Here is a 24,517-nt window from a genome sequence, read left to right as displayed (position 1 = left end):
TGTAGAGCTGGAAAAGGTGCATAAAAGATCAAGAGGCTGGAGCAACTTCCTTAAGAGGAAAAGTTCCAATGTTTGAAGCTTTTTAGCTTAAAAAAAAGGTGTATGTGTGTGGGGGGGCAGGGGGCATAATAGAGATATAAAAAAATATGCATGGTGTGGAGAAAGTGGACAGATAAGTTTTCTCCCTCTTTCATAATACTAGAACCCAGTCATGCTATGAAGCTGCATGGTGGAAGACTCAAGACAAATAAAAGGAAGTATTTCTTCACACAGCGCACATAGTTCAACACTATGGAATTTGCAGTTTTATGTTTATTTTCTTCTTCTTTTTAATGAAAGCTACTTTGACCTAAAAGGCTGCTTAGAAATATTTAAAATACATTTTTTTCCATTTAAATTCAGAACTGTGAAGTTGGGGGCAAAATTCAGGGGGGAAGAGTTTTGTAAGGATCCTCACTGTACACAAATGCTGCTAAAGATGGTGTGTGCATTTGCATGCCACTTTGCCATCACCACTGTCTGCAGCTTCAAATTCCAGCACTGGTTATTTTGCAAAGGTTCCATATTGTTAAAGGACTCCAGGACTGTAGCATTTACAACGTTGTAAATGAGTTCAGCTTCAGTGTTTCCAAGACTGGACCTATCTGAGTCTATACTGAACAGTAACACCACAGATTTTTACAGTTGTAGCAAATATTCTGAACGCCTGCAGAACAACGTTAATGATCTTTTGTTTGTTCCCTTTGAATGGAGTTTTAGCTTGTCAGACCTTGGCTGTACAGTTCTCCTTGCTTCTCATGAAAAAAGCATACTGAAAGTGCAGGGGGGTAAAAAGGACTCTCTCATCAGGGAATATGACTGACCTGGCTGCAAATGTGACATTTGTTTATACTTTTGATGTGACTTAAGGGAGCAATAAAGACTTGTATTCATGAGCTGGCACTTATTTGTGGATGAAATGAGCAGACAGGGTTGAAAATTTACTTCAAAATCAAAATAAACATTTTCTCTTCAACAACAACACCCCACCTCTCAGTAATTTGAAAAAAGCTGCACCAGCAAAATAGTTAAACTGTTCAGCTACCAAGCATTGGTTTTTGTTATTTGTCATGCTAAATAACTTTTGGTATAAAAGGCAAAAGACACCTGCATAAATATAAGTAAAGCATTAGCAGGAATCTTGATGGGACACCATTTAGCTGAAAATATCTGAAAATGCTGAAAGCCAGCATGACAGTTACTGACTAAATTGCTAAATTCTCTGTCTTAGCCTTCAATATTTTTAGCTGGAGTTAGCATGCATTTTGTGTTACAAATGAAACTATGGCTGCACTTGGACATAAAGCTAAACCAGGGATGGGGAACATTTGGCCTGTGGGCTAAATTTTGCCCACCAGCCTGGCCCATCTGGCTCATGGGCCCTTAGGTGAGGCCCCTCCACAAGCTCCACTCTCTGAAGCCTAGCAGGGAGAAGAATCCCCACGGTTATCTCCAATCACTGACTGGAGATAACAGTGGCGATTCCCCTGCATGCTGCTCCCCCTCCCACTAAGTGCTTCACATGCCTCACATGCTCTCCAGTGGGGGAAGGTGCAGGTCAGGTGAAGATGCCATGACCGAGGTGCTGGCTGGAGGTTTCCAGCTGGCACTTTGGCTGGGGGCTGGATCATGTCGAGGGTAAGGATGTACAGATTTTCTTAACTCATTCCATTTGTGTTTTATGGATTGTTAGGTGTCTTGTTCCATCATCTGCTCATTGACAGAATCAGATTTAATAAACAAAACAAAAAAACAGACTTTTTTTAGCTCAAGTAGAATTTTGTTCCATTTGCGCTATGTTGCATTAGCACTAATGTGCACTTGAGCACTTCTGCAAATATGCAAATGTGCTAATGTGCATGAATTAATGCAAAGTACCATAAATCCACCCCCAAATGAAAATCTGGTCCACAAGACTGCAGAATCTGTGTGACTCAGAAAAAGCCAGCCCACTGCAAAATCCTTAGGTTGGATTAATAGAAAACTGAACTCATTTGAATTCAGTGTGGACTTCTCCAACATCCCTAGTTTGGGTGCATAGTCCTCCCCTCTGACATCATTGTTGTATTTATTTGTTACATTTATATCCCATCTTTTTTCCTCCAAGGAGCCTAAGGCAGTGGGCTGATCCCACTCCTCTTCATTTTATCCTCACAACGACTCTGTGAGGTAGGGTAGGTTGAGAGTCAGTGACTGGCCCAGAGTCACCCAGTAAGCTTCATGGCCAAGTGGGGACTAGAACCTGGATCTCCACTGTCCCAGTCCAACACTCTGATCCTTCACACCCTTATCCTCAACACCCCTGCATTAAACTATGGTTCAGCATTATAAGAACACGTCTAGCTTCCCACTGGGCTTATGTTCTCCACACCACCCTTGCCTCCTCCAACATGGCCAAGGGAGATCAAAAGCTTCCATTTCCATTTTAGATTCTAAACTGTGCTTAATAATCTGAACCCTAAACTGTAATTAGGGTTGTACAAAACCCCACTTACTTGGCTCCGCTGGGTTCTGCAGGTGGGGGGAGGCGATCCGTTCCTCCCCCCGGAATCCTCGACGGCGGGAGAGGCGATCCGTTTCTCCCCCCCAGAATCCTGCCTGGCTGGCTCCGCTCTGCGGCCAGGCCACGGAGCCGCCGGCCGGGCCAACCCGCAGCAGGGCCTCCAGCTGCTGCCGGGCTGGTGCAGACGCAAATGGCATCCTGTGTAGGGGACGCCATTTGCGTCCCTACGCTGGGCTGTGATAGGCTACATAAATATTTACGTAGCCTATCACGAAAAAACAAACAGCAAACACAAATGGCATAAATATTTACGTAGCCTATCACGGTGGAAAAAAAAGGGAACGCAAATCGCGCCCTCCGTATCCGCTGCCATTTGCGTTCCCTTAGTTTTGCTGTGATAGGCTACATAAGTATTTACGTAGCCTATCACGGCTATATGGACGAAGTGAATGGCAGCCACAGCCGCCATTCGCTATGCAATACGGATGGCAGCAGGTAGGTGCTCCGTTCCGGGCCCATTTCGTGGGGTAAACTATGGTTTCAAGTTAGCTTGTTGAGCCATCGTCAATATTAACTAAAGTTTGTCTGGATTCAGATGACATTGAAAACTGCGATTAATCCAAAGTGAAGTGAAAGCTTCCTCATGGCCATGTCAGAAGATGAGGGGGGAGCACGCAAACCCAGGAGGGGCCTAGGCTCATAATAATAAACCAGGTTTAGCATCCTGTCTGAACCAGTCTACTGTGATGTGGTCAAGGACTATAATGGTGCAATCCTATGGGGATAGTTGGCCGCCTCCAAACTTGGAGACGACCAGCTATCCAATGCATGGCAGGCAGAGTGTGGAAGGAATCTTCTCCTCTGTGCTCCAGCCACCCTGCATTTGTAGCTAGACAGCTGATTTCAGCTGTCTAGCCAGGGCGCCTTGGAGTGTGGGGGGAGGCTGGACGTTGCAAAGGAAGTGTCGTAATTAGGGATGTACAAAATCCCCCTTATTTGGCTCGCTCCATCCCTCCCCCCAGAATCCTCGCTGGCCGGCTCTGCTCCACAGGGATTCCGCAGAGCCGCCAGCCGGCTCCGCCAGCAGCCAGACATCCGGCCGCTGGCTAGCAGGGACGCAAATAGCGGTGGCCGTAGCCACCACCGTTTGCGTCCCTGTAGTCAGCCATGATAGGCTACATAAAGACTTATGTAGCCTATCACGTCTGGCTTAAAAAAACCAAACCAAAAAAAAGTGCGTACGCAAATGGTGGTGGCTATGGCCACTGCCATTTGCGTTCCTTATTTTCGCTGTCTTAGTCTACATAAATATTTACATTTGCGTACGCTTTTTTTTTTTTAAACCCAGCCATGGTAGGCTACGTAAATCTTTACGTAGCCTATCACGTCTTTTTTTTTTTTTTTAACAAGACTGCAAATGGCGGTGGCTGCAACCAGTTGGAAGACCAGCCGCTGCAGCCGCCACTGCAGCCGCTGCAGGAGCTGCTGCCGCCCGGAAGATCCACCCCAGGTAAGTCTCATCCAGGGGGGGATCCACAGGGGGATGGCAAGCCGTTCCGCCACAGATTTCAGGGGGCCGAGATCCGTGGCAGAATTCTCTGCCATCCCTACTCTCCAGGGTTTCAGACAGGGGAATTTCCCAGCCCGAGCTGGAGATGCTGGGAACTGAAATTAGGACCTTTTGCATGCAGCGTATGTGTTCTACCATTGAGCTATGGCCCTTCCTCTTTACCTTCGGGTTAGAGGAAGGAGAAAGTGGTGGAGGTGAAAACAGAGGTGGCTCAGAAGACTGAGGTAAACAACACCGTGCACATCTTGATCACACTTAAAAGGATTCAAGCAGGGGCACTCAAATGCTTGCAGCAACCCCAAGGCACACAAAATAATTTTAAAACAATTTCATAAATACTTCAACATACACTTTTAAGCTTAGGGTTAGATGAGCAGAGCAATAACAGACCACAGAGGAAAATATACTCCTTGCTGCAGAATATGATGGTCTTGTAGGCCCCTTCCAACCCTACGATTCTATGATTCTATGTCCTGAGGTCCTGAACTGAGGGGAAATGGAGTATAGCCTTTGAAGGTGATTCTGCAGGTGGGTGGGTTTGTATGAGAAGAGGCACTTTCTGAGGTAAAAAGAAGATACTGGCATAAACGGACCTTCTGATCCAGGAATGCTTTCTTATGTCACTCACTCAATGGTATCTTTACATCAGACTCATAGGAAAACAGATTAGGATGAGGGCCATAAATCACAAGTCACCTGGTTGAATTAGCTCTTCCCAGAAGGCTGGTAAAAGATAGCATTTGTTCCCACCCCTCAAAGAAGCTACCTTAGCAGGCAGGCACTGCATTATAAATCAGCTCTCAAGCATGCATAATGGCAGAATGGCAATTATCACTTGGAAAACGGGAAATGATCCTCCTGCCCTGCCAGCTCCCCGTGAGAACAGTTAATGTACTCTGTGATGATGATCAATACTTTTAATCTCTTGTCGATATGCTCTTGGTGGGAGCCGAAGGTCAGACTGGGTCAAGAATCAGGGATATATCACACCTACATATGCAGTATGAAGCTGCTTCATATTGGGCTGGTTCGCATGATCAAACAAGCCACCATGGCTTAAATAAGGCACGCTGCTTTTAATAAGTCACAGTGGCTTGCTTTAGGCCCTGGTGCATGCTGACAAATGCCGGGTGCCATTTCTAGGGATGTCGCAAGCACCCGACTTATTCCAGGAGGCCGGCGAAATCCCCCATGCCCAGCCTCCCAGCCCCTGCTCACCAAACTCCAGGGCACTGACGGGTAGGGATGTCTGTGGAATCTGCCACAGACTCCAATGAAGCCGAATTCCAGTGAATTTGCCCCCCCGAAGTCCACGGCAGAACAAATGCACTTACCTGTGCCTCTCCGGACTGAATATCCACCCCCGGGCGGTTCCGTTCCGCCGGCTGTGCGGAACCAGGAAGTAAGTGATCAGATGCAAATGGCATCCGCTACGCCGTTTGCGTCCCCATTTTTCCTCTCAATAGGCTACGCGTCTCTTTTTATATAAATACTTACGTAGCCTATGGTGTGAAAAACAGGGATGCAAAGCGGCAAAATGGTGGGCGCTTGCCAGACAGGGCAGGGGTGAGTGCAGGCAACTCATTGAGGTCCTGGGGGCTCAAGCGTAGGTCCAGGGGGGCAAGCGGGGGCAGCACCTCAGTGGGCACCTAGAGAACTCAGGTGGGGGTGGGTTCGCACATCTCTAGCCATTTCCCAAATTACTCGCTCAAGCACAGCTTGTCGTATCATCCAGACCTGGGTGGCATGGCTTCTTGAAAGGGGAAACAACCCCCAAATAACCCAACATAAGGCTATGGGTCATCTGAGGGTTGTTTCCTCCTCCAACAAGCCATGCTGCCTTGGTTCTTATGACACGACAAGACACTCACGGGCGAGTAATTAGGGAAATAGCATCCTGCATGTGTCAGCAAGCACTGATGATTAAAACAAGCCACCATGGCTTATTTAAACCATGGTGGCTTGGTCTGAACATGAGAACTGAGTCAGTGGCCAGTTTCGGACTATCACGGGGGAGAAGAAGTCACCATGGCTTCTTTCCCTTGCCCTGTGCATGCCCGTTGTGCAACTGCCATTTCCCTAATTATGTGGATAATAACAGATATATGACACCAGGCCACATTAGGAACTCTGGCATATGGACTCCAAGGATGAATTTCCAGTGGCAGCATCACTCAGTATGTTGGAACAGTTTAACAGTTTAATGATCAGAAAATATCCTGGCTGTCTTTTGGGTGGGATTGGGGATTGAGCTGCTGAGACTCCAATGACAGAAATGTCTTTGGAAGTCAAATGCACCTTTTCTGTGTAGGTATTCTCAAAATGGGGCCACAAACATCAGAGGTCAGTGCTTGAAAGCAGGATGAGATAGTGAGGGGTACCATTTTGCTTCTTTTCAAGTAGATCTAAAACCATCCCACTTCTTTTCAATGGGCATTATTGAGTCTGGCCTAACTGAAGTAAAACTTTGGCAAACTTTGACTCACATAAGTTAGCCATGACTAACCTAAGTCCCATTGGTTTCAATGGGTCATCTCTATTCCATGACTAAATCAGGATCCAACCCAGGATGTTTAATGTAATACAATGTATTTTGAAAGGATATCAACTGTACCATGTAAAATATATATGAAAAAGCTATATAGGTAGGTATACAACAAGAGTAGTGATAATTTGTATATAGCACTTTAGAGTGTTCACTGCCTTTCAAATGAAATAATCCTTACAACACCCCTGTAAGTTGGGTCAGCATTCTCCTCTCCATATGGCAGATATAGTGATGAGACTGAGAGACAGCGGTTTGCCCAAGACCTCCTCCCGCATTCATGGCTGAGAGTTTTGAGAACTTTTTAAACTTCGCCACACTGCTTTCTGTGTGCTGGTGCTCTTGTCAGGGGAGTCATTGAGAGTCAGTATCTTTACATATGGGTTTGTATTTGTTTTTAATATTTGACCTGAGCCTTCAGAGTGAGCCATGCTAGAAACGCAATAAAGGAAGAAATAAATAATATAGTCAAAAGGATGAGTTTGGGGACCATAAGATATTAGGAGCAATATATATATCAATGCAGTATGGAAGCAACTAGGAACTTGGTGTGAAGTCAGCTCCCATAACGGTTAAGAGGAAGTGCCTTTGCTTTACCATCCCCCTCTGAAATGAATGGAGACATGTGGGCCAAATAGGGGTGTACGGATTACTCACCCCGTTTCGGGTGGGGCCATCTGCTGGGGGGGGGAGGTGATCCATCCCTCCCCTCTGCAATCCTCCCCAGCTGGCTCTGCTCCGTGGTGAGTCTGCAGAGCCGCTGGCTGGGCCCACCTGCAGCCGGACTTCCGTCTGTTGCCGGGCTGCAGCTGCAAATGGCGGCCACCATAGTGGCCGCCATTTGCATCCCTGCGTTAGCCATGATAGGCTACATATATATTTACGTAGGCTATCACGGCAAAAGGCAGGGACACAAATGGCGTAGCAGATGCTATTTGCATCCATGCTCTTTGCCATGATAGGCTACGTAAATATTTACATAGCCTATCACGGCTAAAGTAGGGAGGCAAATGGTGGCCGCAGACCAGGGCAGCGGACAGACCAGACCAGCTGACACCAGGTAGGGTCCGTCCCAGGAAAATTTCGCGGGGTGGTGGTGGGGATTGCTCCGTTCTGCCACGGACTCCAGGGGGGCAGATTCTGAAGAATCTGGCCTCATTGGAGTCCGTGGTGGAATTCTCTAACATCCCTAGGGGCAAGCATCCCCACATCCCAATGTCCAGCATCCAGCTTTAAGGGAAAGGGCTAGACACACCTATTTAGGTTAGCACCACCCCAGCCTATCCTGATTCAGCTCAGAAACCCACCCATCCACCCCAGTTAGCCATATGGATCTAGCCAGTCACCCTTCAGGGGGCTAGTGGGAATTTGTAGGTGGTTTTTGCAATTGACCTTAAGATCTGCCCCCCTTTTGCCTACTCCATACCGTACAGCCTAAGGCGTGGTAAGTTTTATTTGGCTGATTGTCAGCTCATTCTGAACTGGTCACAACTGGCAGGTAGTGTAGGCCTGTAAGGTGATAATTTATGCTACCCTGGTGAAGCAACTGGAGGCTGCAGGGGTGTTGACCCAACCTACCTCTCCTTGCTGGCCAGCTCTAGAGGATGTTGGAAGGGGGTGCATCTTGGGTCCTGGGATCTTAAGCCCCTCAAATTCTGACCAGCAGGGGTGGGATAGAGCAGACACCCCCACTCCTCCAGTTGCCTTTAAGCCGAGCGGGCATTGAGATGCTCAGATCAGCAAGTTGACTGATTTGGTGTCTTGAGCCAGGGTGGGGTCACCCAAATGGGAAAGACAATTAAGGAGGGTTCCCCAGTGGCTCTTGCTAGTAATAGGATGCCCATGTATATAATGCGGAATTCAATGCTCATTGGAGATCTATGTTAGCTAATAAAGTGGTGGCCCTCACATCTAGGGATGGGTGAATTTGTCAAGCTTGATCTTGTTCAGGTTCTAATTTCTCCACCACTAGGCTTGTTCCATCCCAGTTCTGCATTCCCCCCCACCCCCACCCCCACAGAAATGTGTATGTATTTTTGTTTTGGTTAAGCTCACAAATTGGGTGATCTCACATAAAAATGCGAACCCAATGAAGGTTTCACCTGTCCCTACTTAACATTCAACGACTGTCTTGTGTCTTTGTCCAGTTGGGGTCAAAGTCCCATTCCCAAAATGTTTAATGACCCCATATAAAGTGCTAAGTAAATAATAGCCAAATTATTTGCTTATTAATCTTAGGGATGTACGAAAATCACTTACCTTTTCGCGGATTGTGTTTGTGGTGGTGGTGCTCCGTCCCTCCCCCCGGAATCCTTGATGGGGGGGGAGGCTATCCAGTTCTCCCCCACGGAATCCTCAATGGCCGGCTCTGCTCCGCGGCGGCTCCGCAGAGCAGCTGGACAGGGCCGTCCGCAGCCGGATTTCCGGCCACAGACTGGCTGGGGTGGACACAAATGGCGGCCGCTGTAGTGGCCGCCATTTGTGTCCAGCCAGGGAGCCGTCATAGGCTTCCTAAGTCTTTACATAGTCTATCACAGCTAGGTAAAAAACAAACAAACGGCGTATGCAAATGGCAGTGGCTATGGCGGCTGCCATTTGCATTCCTTATTTTTTGCCATTTCACGGCTATTACGGCGGGAAAAAAAGGGGAATGCAAATAGCGTAGTGGGTGCTATTTGCATTCCTTCCCCCCCCCACCGTTTTAGCCTACGTAAATATTTACATAAGATAAATCAGCAAAAAATAGGGAACACAAATGGCGGCCGCCGTAGCTGCCGCCATTTGCGTACGCTGGGTGTTTTTGTTTTTTGTTTTACCCAGTCGTGATAGGCTACGTAAATTTTTATGTACGCTATCATGGCTGCAAGCCAGGATGGCAATAGCGGCGACAGCAGCCTGGCTGCGGCTGGCCAGGAGACCAGCCGTTGGTGCTGGAGCCGCCACCACCACCAGAGCTGCCGCCGGCGGAACCGCCGGCCGTCAAGGATTCCGGGGGGTAGGAATCCTTGATCCTGTGGGCGGGATCTCCTCCCGCCCACAGCAAAAGATTCTGCGAAAAGGTAAGTCAGTTTCGTACACCCCTAGTGCATTTGGCCCCCCGAAATCCATGGCAGAACGAAGCCCCCGCACCCCCCAACCCGTGAAAGGCGCACAAAACAGAGCACTTACTTGGAGCCGTTCATGCTGCTTTGTGAATGGCGGCCATGTCTGTGGCCATGATAGGCTACGTAAATATTTGCATAGCCTATCATGGCTAACACAGGGACGCCATTTGTGTCCCTGCAGAGGCCGTGATAGGCTATGTAAGTATTTACGTAGCCTATCATGGCAAAAAAAGGGAACGCAAATGGCGGCCGCCATAGCTGCCGCCATTTGCGTTCCTGTTTTTTTTTTGCCATGATAGGCTACGTAAATATTTATGTAGCCTATCATGGTAAAAAAACAGGGGCGCAAATGGCATAGCGGCTGCCATTTGCACCCCTGTCTTTCACAGTGATAGGCTACATAAATATTTATATAGCCTATCACGGCCAAAAACAGGAACGCAAATGGTGGCCACCGCAGCCACTGCCATTTGCGTCCGCTGGCTCCAGACGCCTGGGAATGCACCCGGCTGGCGGCTCTGCGGAGTTGCTGCGGAGCAGAGCCGGCCGGGTTAGGATTTTGGGGGGGAGGTGCGTAGCGCCTCCTCCACACCGCAAATAGGGATGGACAAAAGTGACTTACCTTTTTGCAGATTCTGTTCATGGTGAGGGGGAGGCGTTCCGTCCCTCCCCCTGGAATCCTCAACGGGGGGGAGGCGATCTGGTCCTTCCCCCCGGAATCCTCGATGGCCAGCTGTGCTCCGCGGTGGCTCCACAGAGCAGCCGGCCAGGCCCAGGCCAGGGCTGTCCGCAGCCAGATTTCTGGCCGCGGAGGGCTCTGGGTAACCCCCCCCTAAAACGCGTACTCAAATTGTGGTGGCTATGGCCGCCGCCATTTGCGTTCCTTACTTTCCGCCATCTTAGTCTACGTAAATATTTACGTAGACTAAGACGAAGAAAATAAAGGGGAACGCAAATAGTGTAGTGGGCGCTATTTGTGTCCCTTTTTGATTAGCTGTTTTAGCCTACGTAAATATTTACGTAGGCTAAAACGGTGAATCAAAAAGGGATGCAAATATCGTCCACTACGCTACTTGCGTTCCCCTTTATTTTCTTCGTCTTAGTCTAAGTAAATATTTATGAAGACTAAGATGGTGAAAAATAAGGAACGCAAATGGCGGCAGCCATAGCCGCCGCCATTTGCATACGCTTTTTTTTTTTTAACCAGGATGTGATAGGCTATGTAAGTCTTTACATAGCCTATCATGTCTAGGGATGTACGAAAGTCACTTAACTGTCCTTGAAGGACGTTCGCGGTGGGGGGGAGGCGCTTCGCTGCTCCCCCCGCGAAGTTCAGGCTGGGGGGGGAGGCTTCCCGCCTCGCCCCAGCCGAAATTCAGGCCGGGGGGGAGGCTTCCCGCCTCGCCCCGGCCGAAATTCAGGCCGGGGAGGAGGCTTCCCGCCTCGCCCGGCTGCGAACGCGAAAGTTAAAAAAAAAAACAAAAACGCCCCCTGATAGGCTACATGACGATTCACGTAGCCTATAACGGCTAGATCTGCAAAGTCAGCCGTGATAGGCTACGTCAATCGTCACGTAGCCTATCACGGGTGACTTTGAAAAAAAAAAAAGCGCGTACGCTAATGGCGGCCCCCATAGGGAGCCGCCATTCGCGTTCCTTATTTAGTCGCTGTAGTCTACGTAAATCTTTACGTAGACTACGGCGAAAATAAGGACAACGCAAATAGCGTTGCCCTTATTTTCGCCGTAGTCTACGTAAATCTTTACGTAGACTACAGCGACCAAATAAGGAACGGGAATGGCGGCTCCCTATGGGGGCCGCCATTATCCGTACACACTTTTTTTTTTTTTAAGTCACCCGTGATAGGCTACGTGACGATTGACGTAGCCTATCACGGCTGACTTTGCAAATCTAGCCGTGATAGGCTACGTCAATCATCACGTAGCCTATCAGGGGGTGCTTTTTTTTTTTCTTTGATTGCAATGGCGGTGGCGGCAGCCGGTCGAAAGACTGGCTGCCGCTCCCACCCTGCTCGAACACCCACCGAACCGCTGGCCGGACCCGCCGCCGGGAGGGACATTCGGCGAAGGTAAGTCCCGTCCCGGGGGGGGTGCGGGGTGCGGGGGGGTTCGGAGGATTTCTCCCCAAAACTTGTTTGGGGGGCCGAACACGTTGGCGCTCGGCCCCCCGAAGTTTCGGGGAGAAATTCTCCGCCAACCCTAATCATGTCTCTGTAAAAAAAAATAAAACCAAAATGACAAGATAGCAAATGGTGGTGGCGGCAGCCGGTCAGAAGACCAGCCGTCAAAGCCGCTGCCGCCGCTGCTGCCACCAGAGCTGCCGCCACCCGGAACATCCGCCCCAGGTAAGTCTCGTCCCGGGGGGGCTCCGCGGGGGGGCTTCGCAGGGGGGTGGCAGGCCGTTCCGCCACAGATTTTGGGGGGCCAAATGCACTGACATTCAGCCTCACTGAGATCCGTGGCGGAATTCTCTGACATCCCTAACCGCGAATCACCCCTGTGAAAAGGTAAGTGACTTTCGTACATCCCTAAAAGCAACCCCAATCTGCCTTGGACCAATTCGGGCCCTTTCTGATATGACTCAGATTTGAATCCAAAGCGAAATTTGGAAATCCGGATTGCACATTTGGGGCGTTTTCCTATTGACTTGCATGGGAAAACACAAACAGGCATAACGCTTTCAGTTTTTATGATACAGGCATGAAATTTGGGGACTTCTCCACAGCTCTGGAGAGGAGGTCACCTGCAAAATTTCAGACACTTTAGCTCATCAGTTTTTGTGCTAGGTAGGGATGGCGGAGAATTTCTCCACGAATCTCTGGGAGGCCGAATGCCAACGCATTTGGCCCCCCGAAATTGGTGGTGAAATTCTCCGACACCCCCCTGCCCCCCTCCAGGATGGGACTTACCTCCTGCGAATGTCCCTCTTGGCGGCGGGTCCTGGCGGCATTTCGGCGGCGTTTCAGCGGTGGCGGGGGCGGCGGCTGGTCTTCCGACCGGCCACCGCCGCCATTTCCCGTAAAGTAAAAAAACAAAACAAAACACGTGATAGGCTATGTAACGATTTACGTAGCCTATCACGGCTAGATTTTCAAAGTCAGCCATGATAGGCTACGTAAATCTTTACGTAGCCTATCACGGCTGACTTTGAAAAAAAAAAAGCGTGTATGCAAATGGCGGCGCCCATGGGCGCCACCATTTGTGTTCCTTATTTGGGAAGGGGTAGTCTACGTAAATCTTTACGTAGACTACCCCTGCCCAAACAAGGAATGCAAATGGCGGCGCCCATGGGCGCCGCCATTTGCGTACGCGCTTTCCCCCCCCCCCCAAAGTCAGCCGTGATAAGCTAAGTAAAGATTTACGTAGCCTATCATGGCTGACTTTGAAAATCTAGCCGTGATAGGCTATGTAAATCGTTACGTAGCCTATGACGTGTTTTGTTTTGTTTTTAAATTTACTTTTTTATTTCACGGCTGGGGAGACGGGGCACCTCCCCCCCGGCCTGAATTTCGGGGGGAGAAACGGAGCGCCTCCCCCCCCCACTGAACACAGCTGCAAGACCAGGTAAGAGACTTTCGTCCATCCTTAGTGCTAGGCGAAGCTGAAATCTGATGTTTTTGACAGAAACTCTCAAAGCAAAGAGCTGTAACTTATCCCTGTTTCCAACATGCATGAGTTGGTTTTTACCTAAAGAGAGCCGTAAACAGCTGCAATTAGGGTAAACCCAGGGCTTTACAGCTGCAAGTGGCATCCACTATGCCATTTGTGGCTGCATTTCTCCAAGGAATATGGTAATGGCAGCTGCCATTACTGTATCACCAGCGCTGTGGAGCCAGAGTGCAGCTCCGTGAAATCTGCCAGACACGGAGCTGGTCCGGAGGATTCGAGGGGGGGGGAGGAACGGATTGCCTCCCCACTGCGGACACCGTCACAGAATGGATGGTGAGTAATCCGCCCATCCCTACCTAGCACACACACATACACGGACACAGACACACAAGAGCGAAAGAAAAGCAAAACTACCTTAGCAAATGACGGGTGTCTTTAATTTCTTGTTTTATATTTCATGTTCTTTTATAGAGGGCAGGATAACTTCAAGAAATACAGGGCGATAGTGCAGGTGATTAGATAACAGCCAAATCATACCCTTAAAAACAAAACAAAACTACTTTAATTTCTGTTTTGGGAGGGTCAACACAGAGAAGACACAGACGGTTCACTCCATTATGAGGGTGGGGGGGACAAACACTACACACATAAGGCTGCTATAATATGCCTTGCTTTAAGGATTTAGAAAGAAAGAAAGAAAGAAAGAAAGAAAGAAAGAAAGAAAGAACTGAATGCTTGAATATGACTTAAAAGTGGGGGGGGGGACATGCCCAGAAGTCAGTGTTTGTTTTTAAAATTCTAAATAAGGCTGGGTTTGTAAAAATCTAGCAGAGACACAGTTGACTGACAAAAACGACAAGAAAATAGAACAGAGAAAGCAGAAGTAAGGCTTGACATTACACAACAAATGCAGCCTTTTCCAGAGTCCAAAATCGAGACAAACAAACAAACAAACACAGGAATGGTGGGGGAGGGGGAGCACGGCAGCAATTTGCAAGGAAAAGCTATGTTAGTTTGAAAAAATATGGAAAGGAGAAATGAGTCTACAAGTACAAATAACAATCAAGTTGGAGGTTCAAAGATATATGAGAAAGCGGCTGGAAGAGGGGCTGCAAAAGACACTGTCCCAGTGGGGATGGACGATCAAGGAGCGAGAGAAGGGAATGCTCCCAGTACAACCAAGCTGTTTCCTTTTAATTTAAATTCTGAAGAAGGCCTAATAGCAATCAAAATTGAATAAATTGAAGGAACAACTTCTAGGAATGCACACGCACACACATACACAAACAATGTCACACCAGCCCTCTCTCCCAAAGACACAGCTAGCGCAAGGACTGAATGCAGCCTTTTGCTGAAGTATATACCGCTTCCTCCAACGCTCTCTCTGATTGGAGACGGGTAGCATCGGTTCTGGCTGAGGGTTCCTATTCGCCAAAGCACACTCCCTCCTCCTCCTGCGCGCACCTTCCTGCCTCCCTGCATCCGCTTGCCTTCCCCCTCCCTCCCTCCTCCTCCTCCTCCTCCTCCTCATGCCCCTCCACGTGAACATTGAGAAGATGATACATTTTGGAGACAGCCTGTCTGGACTGCTGAGGCATTCAGTAGAGCTCCGACTATATGAGGTGGAGGTAGGGATGGTGGAGAATTTCTCCACGAATCTCCAGGAGGCCAAATGCCAACGCATTTGGCCCCCCGAAATTGGTGGTGAAATCCCGGGATGGGACTTACCTCCTTTGAACGTCCCTCTCGGCGGTGGGTCCTGGCAGTGTTTCGGCGGGGGCGGCGGCCGGTCTTCCTATTTGCGTTGCCCTTATTTTCGCCGTAGTCTATGTAAATCTTTATGTAGACTATCCCTGCCCAAACAAGGAACGCAAATGGCGGCGCCCATGGGCACCGCCATTTGCGTATGTGCTTTTTTTTTTTCAAAGTCACCCGTGATAGGCTACGTAAAGATTTACGTAGCCTATCACGGCTGACTTTGAAAATCTAGCCGTGATAGGCTACGTAAATCATTACATAGCCTATCACATGTTTTTTTTTTTTACTTTACTTTTTTTTATTTCGTGGCCGGGAAGACGGGGCACTCCCCCCCGGCCTGAATTTTGGCCAGGAGGGCCAGGGCGCCTCCCCCCGCCAAGAACTTCGGGGGGAGAACCGAAGCACCTCCCCCCCACTGCGAAGCAAGCTGTGGGACCAGGTAAGGGACTTTTGTCCATCCTTAGGCGGAGGAGGTGCTTCATGGGGGGGGGCGGGGCACCTCAGTACTGCACTGAACCACCTCGTATCATGGGGCTTTTGCTTCAAAACAGCTCACTTCGCCTCGTTATTCAGACTTCGTAACGAGGTGGTGCACAGCCCTAATGATTGATAATAATGTTATGGATCCTTTTAAACATGCAGAATATGATTATTCATCTCCAAAATGTACCTAAGAAGCAGTGTGACAGCTTTACCATTTCCCAGAGAAGTAGTGCTGTCTCCTATACTTGCATGGGAACACAGAAAGAGGGCAGAGTGTGGTCACAGGGTACACCTTACTAAGAATATCAGATTTCATTTCTTTAAAGTAAGTCTCTTGTCCTTATGGCTGCAAAGATGTGCTTGAAATTGTGTGTGTGTGTGTGTGTGTGTGTGTGTGTAGGGGGAATGATGTTTGCTGAGATTTTAGATGCCAGAGGCTAAATAAGGCTAAATAAGACTGCAATCCTGTTCACATTTACTTTCAAGTAAATCCCACTGAACTCAATAGGACTTACTTCTAAGTAGTCATATATAAGATTACGCTGTTAGTTTTCCTTTGGTTGGAAAAGGAACATTCATGCCCTTCCTAGCTTCTTGTCCTTCCTGTTGTAATGCAGAAACATTTGAAGTTATGCAAAATAGTCAAAAGTCAAAGAATAAATTATGTCAAATATGAGAAATATTGTCAATTTCCTTGCGTTGTGCAGGTCAGAGAGTCAAGCTTTTATTTGCACAGAATGTACATGGTTTGCACACTGATTGCTGTTGTTTTTCAGCCTGCAGATAGTGCCCTGTGGCTGACGCGTTAGTAATACCTCTGTCAGCCAAGCATAAAAAAGACCGAATTCGCCAGGCTCTTGCTGGTGTAATATTGCTGTGAATGCATCTCAGTATGCAGTGATATAGTAGAGCCAGGGCTCACAGGGACGCAGCACTGGCACTTTTTGGTTAGCATGGATGCTGGCAGCATCTGCCACCCTGCCTAGAATTTCTTTTTCCCCTCTGAGTTTATTTTAGCTGCAGACTCCTCACAGTAGCTGGAACATGGGAGGAAATGAATTTCCCCTGCAATAATGCATTGTTCCCTGTTGTAATGCAAAGTATTTTGAAGTGGCTTGGTCTTGAATGGAATCACGAAAGAAGGAAGGCACTGAATTCCCGAACAGGCTGAAGGAGGGGACCCCTGAATTCCCAGGACACAAGAGCACTGCAAGCTGGACAGTTGAGAAACGTTTAATTTAACCTAACACATTTCAGGTTGTAAAAACCCTTTCTCAAGGCCGCTCTGTAAAAACAGCAAATAAAAAACCTGTAAAATAGTCCACATACAGTAAAACCTAATTATGCACAAATTATATCCAAACAGAGCAGTGTATTCATACATAATACAGAAGGGACAAACAATAAATAGTACTGACATAAAAAAAAGTATTTGGCATATAAAACTTAATTAGTAAAAAACCAGCATACTCCTAACGCACAAGATATTCTGAAAAACTACGAAGAAACTTTGAAAAGTCTGACGGAAAACAGCACTCTCTCTCACACACAAGACATTCTAAAACAACTGCAAAGAAACATTGACAAATCTAAGGAAAAATAACTAAAAGAAAAATAAATAGACCTTGTTAGCTCCCTAGGTTTATTTATTGTTCTTTTATTTGGGGCGCAATCCTATGCACAGTTAGACAGAGAAAAGGCCTATGCTCCCAGCATTCCCCAGCCTTATTTACTACTTTTGCTAGTCAGAATGAATGTCAATGCTACGTATTGTTGGTCCCTCCTGTATTTTGTGTGAATGCAATGCTCTGTTTGGATATAAGTTGCATATAATTAGGTTTGACTGAATGTAAAATATTTTACTAGTTTTTTATTTGTTCTTTTTTTACAGAGTGCCCTTGAGAAAGGGTTTTTACAACCCGAAAACGCATTGGGCTTAAATTAAACGTGTCCTCAGCTATCCAGCTTGTGTTCTGGCACCTAGGAGGTCCCCTCCTTCAGTCTGTTCATTGGTCTTGAATGTGCAATAAAGACCTGTTCCCTTTACCAAAGACCTCATCCTAGTGGAGAGGAAAACCGATAGAACTGGTTTGTTGATATGGATCAGCACAGCTGCCTGCATTTTTGGACTCTCCTTGGGGGCGTGGCTATGGGGACTGTCATGATGAGCGCCTGCACTTCAAAATTTACCATGATACCATTGTTAGTATGGGTCCATTCTCAGTTATCTCCAAGGATTGATGCCCACATGCATATCCATTGCTTGATGACTGCAGCATCAAATGATGACTTCCCTGCATGAATGGGCCATCACATATCAATTGCCACACACAGAGAGAGCTTTTCATTTCCCATGTCACCTCACGTGATGCTTTCTAGTGGAGTCCGCTCATATCTTTAGCTGCCAGGCATTTGGCCCTGGTTCATGCATACCTATTCGTCACTGGATGACTGCAACATCAAGGGATGCCGGGGATATGCAAATGGGCTGTGGTGGATGCATTTGTTTGAAGGGAAGTGATATGGCCTTTCTGTTGATGCAGTTATATCTTTGATAGCTCATTCACAGGTACAAGCCATCACTTGATGTTGTAGTCATCAAGTGACACATATACATGTGTGAACCAGGCCCAAATTCCTGTGTTATCCTGTGTCAAATGAAGCCACAGGCCCACAGGTTTTCGCTGCGTGAATCTGCTTTGGTTATTATGACAATTTCTTCAACCTGTCAGCGATAGGATATGGACATGTTGTGCCCTTACAAGTTACAGATTAATTGCCTTTGGGACACTGATTGTATTTAGCTATGCTATGCACCATCCAAAATTCCGATGTGATCAGATTTGCCTAAGTAACTAAGGCCCCGTCTACATGAGCCATTTGCCCCAGTGCCGCTTCGAAAGGAAGCGCTTTGAGACAGATGGAGCAGTCCCTGCTTCACAGCCCAATCGTGGTTTTCTCAGAGAAATCCCAGGTTTCTCAGAGTTCATTTGCTGTGAAGTCTTCACTTGCTTCAGGTTCACTGCGGGCGTTGAGCTGTCTGTCCTTTCCTCGGATTGAAATCGCAGCGTCATTAGTGATGCCCCTCCTCTTTTGCAGCTCTGCAGTTACAGAGATGAAGAAGTGGGCTGGTGGAAGCCGTGCTGATTGGTGGAATGGAAAGTAGCCTGGGGCAGGGGCAGGAGGAGAGCAGAGGGGTAAACATGTCTACCGGGAAGTAACTCCTTGCCTTCAGTTTCATGTCACTGCCTCTCCTACTTTAACTATTGAGCTTGACAGTGGAGATGTTTAGCTACAAAGGAATACAGCTGCGAAACGCTGGATGCCTGTGGATTCGCATCTGTGCAGTTGAGAAAGGGTCGGTGCCAGGGCGATGGTTTTCATAAACATGTGCTCGGAAGCACTTCACTGAGCCTGTGTGTGTGTGTGTGGGGGGGGGGGGGCTGTTGATTGGGCAGTTAATAGACTACATGATACTCACTCTCTTCTCCTCCCAGGGGCGTCACTGAAAGTGGGCCCACCTGGGCAAGGGCCCAAGATCTTTTGAGCCGTCCTAATGGCCTCTTCTTTTTTTTACATTTTCATTTTCCCATTGACTTGCATTGGAAAACAAAAATGGCCACAACCTTTTTAGTTTGTATGATAACTGCATGAAATTTGGAGAACTCGTAGCCCCCACAGAGATTTTTGAACCTGCCCAATTTCAAGCAGTTAGGCCTGGTGGCTTTGGTGCTAGTCACAGGTAAAATTTGCTATTTTCAAGAACATCTGTCAAAGCAAAGAGCTATCTTTTTTTGTGCTTCCACATACATGCATGGAATTTGGGGACCTGGCAGCCCCTATGGAGCTGACTGAGCTTGCCAAAGTTCAGAGAGTTAGGTCCAGTGGATTTTGTGCTAGCCACAGGTAAAATTTGCTTTTTTCAAGAAAATCTGTCAAAGTAAAGAGCTTTTTTTGTGCTTCCACATAAATTCATGGAATTTGGGGACCTGGCTGACTGAACCTGCTAAATTTCAGACAGTTAGATCCAGTGGCTTTTGTGCTAGCCATGTGTAAAGTTTCCTTTTCTCACAGACTGAAACAAAAAGTAAAAGATGTCAAACCACACAGGGGATGAGAGATCCTAATCAGAAGGTGTGTAAGGTGACCGTTAGGAGGTCATTATCCCTAATCTCTGGTGTAGGGGGGGTTGTTTTGTTTTTCTGAGGTGCAAAAAACCTCTGTCCTCCTACTTTTCTGCTCTTACATGCCCACTGTTGGGAGCTTGCTTGCAATGAAATTTTGAAGAGGGAAGGGAAGAAAGAGCTCCATGTGAAATACTGGTATTTCATGCAGCATCTGATTTTACTGCCCCAAACTGGAACCTTTGGATTCTGCAGAAGTTTTGTAGCTTCAGTAGACCAAAGGATCCAATCAGCCCCCACACAAACTTCTTTCTCCCCCTCCACTTTAATTTCTCCTAAATATCTGTAGGACTCAAATAATCCCAAAGGGAGGGTTAGGACTATGTGGTGTCATGATCAAATAAATGCTGAGGCTTTTAAATAGGTTCTACAGTTTAAAAAATGATAGAAAAAGCCCTCAAGTCACCTCACCTCATAAAGTTAATGTAAGTATGTGCAATCCTTGTAAACCCTCCACAGCCTCCTAAATTCCTCTGAAGTATTACCTCTCTGAAAGGAGACACTTGGCTTAGGGAATTCTCTCTACTTCCCCCGCCTCTGGTGTATTTCCCAGTCACCATTCTTCTTCTTCCCTCTCTTATCCTGTTCTTTCTTTCTCTTCTTTATTCCACCCAGAACATATCTTGGACATCTTGGATATCTTGGATATCTTGGACAGAACATATCTTTGGTGGCAAGAGAAGTTCTGAACTGTATTTGACTTTATACAAACACAGACAAGAGGGTTGGTTTTTTCCTTTTCCTCACTCAACTCTTGGAGAAAAGTGGGTTCTCATGGTTGCAGAGAAACAAATCTGGGGCTGTTTTGTTTGTCAGTTGCCCTTATCCAGCAATAGGAAGGGCTGTAGCTCAGTGGTAGAGCACATGCTTGGCATGCAGAAGGTCCCGGGTTCAGTCCCCAGCATCTCCAGGTAGGGCTGGGAAAGAATCTGGCCTGAAACCCTGGAAAGCTGCTGCTGCCAGTCAGTGTTGACAATACTGGGCTAGATGGACTTAGGGTCTTACTCAGTACAAGGCAGCTTCCTATGTTCCTCTGAACAGAAAGCTTTAATAAAAATAGGAGTTTGGGGTTTGTTTTTTATGTGGAGGGGATATATATACGGTTCATTTATACAAGCCTATGTATGCCTACTCAGAAGCCCCATTATGTTTAATGAGGCTTACCCTCAGGAAAGTGTGCATAGGATTCCAGCAGAAGTTACTTTTGCAGGGAGGTTTGTACCTGGACGTTCTGCATGTTTACTCAGAAATAACAAGTCCTGAGTTGTGAGCATGGTACTGCAGGCTTAATGCAGTGCTTACCCAATTCCATCTAATGAATTGACTACCCTTTCAGCTCAGTCCTATGCATGTTTTGTCGTGTGTGTGTGTTTTAATTTTGCATGAACTGTAGCTTCAGTGGTGAGGGAAAGGCACTTAGTACATGCTCAGAGCTTCTCCATAATTTAACCCTAGTTTTGAAAACACACTCATTTGCTGAATCCTGGTGAAGTCTTGGCACAAATGAAGTTATGACTATGAGGGGGAAGATACAATGAGAGCTTGTGCATAACAAGGAGGAGGTAGAGGAGAATTACACAAAACAAGACATCTGTTTTTATGAAGAGTTGCTGGAGGATGGTAGGATGAGGAGGGATGGTTGCAAGGAAGGGAATAAAATTGGTAGGGGGAGAATGTAAGTACTCAATGGAGAAGGAAAAGCATTCTCCATATGCTCAGAAGCAGTCTCTGTTTAAGAACATGAGATGAGCCATGCTGCATCAGACCAAGGTCCATCTTGTCCAGCATTCTGTCCACACGGTGGCCAACCAGATGCCCATGAGAAACCCACAAGTAGGACATGACTGCAATAGCACCTTCCCACCCATGTTCCCCCACTGCTAACATTGGTGAAATGTAAACAAATTCTAGTAATTCTAAATTTGCATGCATGTCTATCCTTCAGGAACTTTGCAGATTTCTTGCCTGGGGGACATCTCTAATGACTAGTGCATTTTCATACAAACTTACCCAAAAACTATTGGGGAAGGGGTGAAGGGAAAGGAAAGCAAATAACTCCCTCCTCCAAATTGGACCATGCCCCTTTCACATGAACTGCTGCTGCACCCATCCTTCTGAAACTTTGCTGGTTTCTTACTTAGGGACAACTCTAGGCTGTCTGTAATTTTCAGAACAATGGTCCACAAAGGAAACAGGGAGACAAGTATGTCCTCTTTTGGAGAACTCAAAATGTCAAGGCCACCCTTGCACAAAAATCCCTGTGGCTATCATTCTGAAATTTGGCAGATGTGACCTCCTCTGATGGAGCAATGAATCCTGAAATTTTTATCCAATTCTTCCTAGTAATAAAAATGTTATTGGCAGTTCCCTTTAAAAGAAAATCATAATATAACCTATTTTTCTGACATTGGACAGGTGTAATCCCTTTCTAGGGGGCTACTATGCCTGAAATTATCATCTAGTTATGACTAAGAGAAAGAAGTTAAAGTTTTTTTTAAAAAATTCCCATGGTAGTCAGCAGAAAGCAGGGAGACTCATTTTCCAAACCTTGACTCAGGTTTGGTGCTGAGCTGAAATGGTCCAGCTATAAATTGGCCTGAGCAAAAGCAGGATGTTTTCCAAAATGCTGAATCAGGGTCTGAGTTGAAATGGTGGGGGGGGGGGAGGGCAGTGCACACTTCGTATATATGTATGTATGTATGTATGTAATTTATACACACACGCAAGCACACCACATTCACACACCACGCACACACACACACACACACACACATATGTGAGGTGTACTTAGACTTGGATATATATGCATGCAAATTTGTGTTATGGGCCTGTGCCCTGGATCTTTTAAGAAACTAGCAACGTCCCTGCCTCCTCCACAGCTCTGTGTTCTCTGCTCTCAGTGCTGGCTCAATCTCCGGAGGCAGAGGCTGCCTGCCTCAGAAATGCGTATGCGGGGTTTGTTATGAACGTCGACTCACAAGCAAGTCCTACACGCTAGTCACGCACCCTCCTCCCCAGCTCTGTGCTCTCTGCTCCTCCAGGCTTGGGAAGCTCTAAGCCTCCCATCTACTGCCCCAGTTGTTAATTCACAGCGCTAATACTGCGCAGCTCCTACCGAGTGAACAATGAAATTGGTTCCATGTAGATGCAGCCTAAGAAAGCACATGATGAAAGCACATGGTCAAAACATACCACTGCTTTTCATTCAAATTGATGTTCACAAACAAGCTTGTTGTTGCAGAGTTCCATCAACAGTAATGTTTACAAGGTCATTATGCTTGGAAGTATTTACCGTACTTGGAAACCATTGCAAACCCCAATTTAGTCAGTGCGAGCTTCTGCTATCCAGAGGCTGGTTTTCAGCCTTAAAGTGTTTTCCACAAGGGGAAAAACCCATCGCAGTCTAGCAAATGATGCCTGTAATCTAGGAGGTCTGCCGCTATGAAGCATACCAAGGGCTTTCACATCCTCCTTATGCCAAACGTCAAACTACTTTCAATCTTTGAGGGCGTTTCAAAACTTAAAGCAGACTCAATTTCAAAACGTTTGGATTGAATTCAAAGTGTGTATTTGTTAGTCTGAAAAACTAGGCACACTTACTTGGGAGAAATTCCAATGAATGGCATTGGGATTGAGATCTAAAATAGGCTTACAGAATATCGACAGGTTGGCCCTTCCATGAGCCAAAGTGAGTCTCTTGGCTCAGGCGCCTAAATGGAAGAGGTGGCAGAGCCCCCCAGGCGCCCATCTGCCCACCCACCAGCTGCTGCTGCTGGGGGCCTGCAGGCCCAACCACCAGTGGCTGCTTCTACTGGTTCTCCCCCTATGATCACTGCCACCAGTCTCTTCCCTCCTGCTGCCCTGCCTCCATTGGCCAGCCTGGTTTTCTCTTCTGGATTGGTTTGATCTGAACCACACACAGAAAAGCTCCAGGCACCCCATGGCTGGCACAGCTTGGACTGAACCAGATCATCAGCTGAATTCACTTGAGATTTGACCATCCTAGTGATATGATCGATCGATAGATAGATAGATAGATAGATAGATAGATAGATGATAGAGTAACAGTGATGAGAGAAAACCTTCTCAGAGAAAGAAAACCATCAGGCTGTGCTTCCTTCTGTCTTTCAGGCTTTGAGAAAGGGAGGCAGGGGATGGTTTGCAGTATTTCTTCAGCTCCTATAAAAGAAATGTTCTGTCTCCTGTAGTGTTTCATCAAAAACATGCACAAACAGGAGGCAGGGATTGTGGTTCAGATTACCCTTAAAAGCCATGCTGGAAGCTTGGGGTGTGAGGTGGGGGGATTGCAAAGGAAACCAACAGAATGCTGATGTGCTGTTTTTGGAGCTGCTCGCTATCAACAAAGCAAATGCCACCGTGGCAGCAGCCCTCTCGTTAGCGTGGCGTTCGCCTGCTGTCACGTGCCGAGAGTGCTTTTGATGATAAATTTGCTCTGCTGGCCTCAGCAGATTTTGGTCTCAGAGGTACGCTTTCCATCATTGGTGAAATTGAAATTCAATGCAGCTGGCATTGGGGGAAGGGCTGTGTGAGGCAAGCAAGCCATGTACTTTCCCGAAGAGAGCGATGTGCAGGTTGTCAGCAGAAAGCGTCCGTTTGCAAAACATCCCTAAACATGTTTCCCGGGTTCCTAAATGACTGGTTGAAGACACTCAAGGGAAAAGTGGGACTGGGGCTAGAGCAGT

The sequence above is a fragment of the Heloderma suspectum genome, chromosome 3 (genome assembly GCF_057233095.1).
Source record: "Heloderma suspectum isolate Gila_16-S chromosome 3, 16-S_ref, whole genome shotgun sequence".
NCBI lineage: Eukaryota > Metazoa > Chordata > Lepidosauria > Squamata > Helodermatidae > Heloderma > Heloderma suspectum.
The sequence above is the reverse complement of the archived record's forward strand: the minus strand, read 5'-3'. Positions refer to the sequence as shown.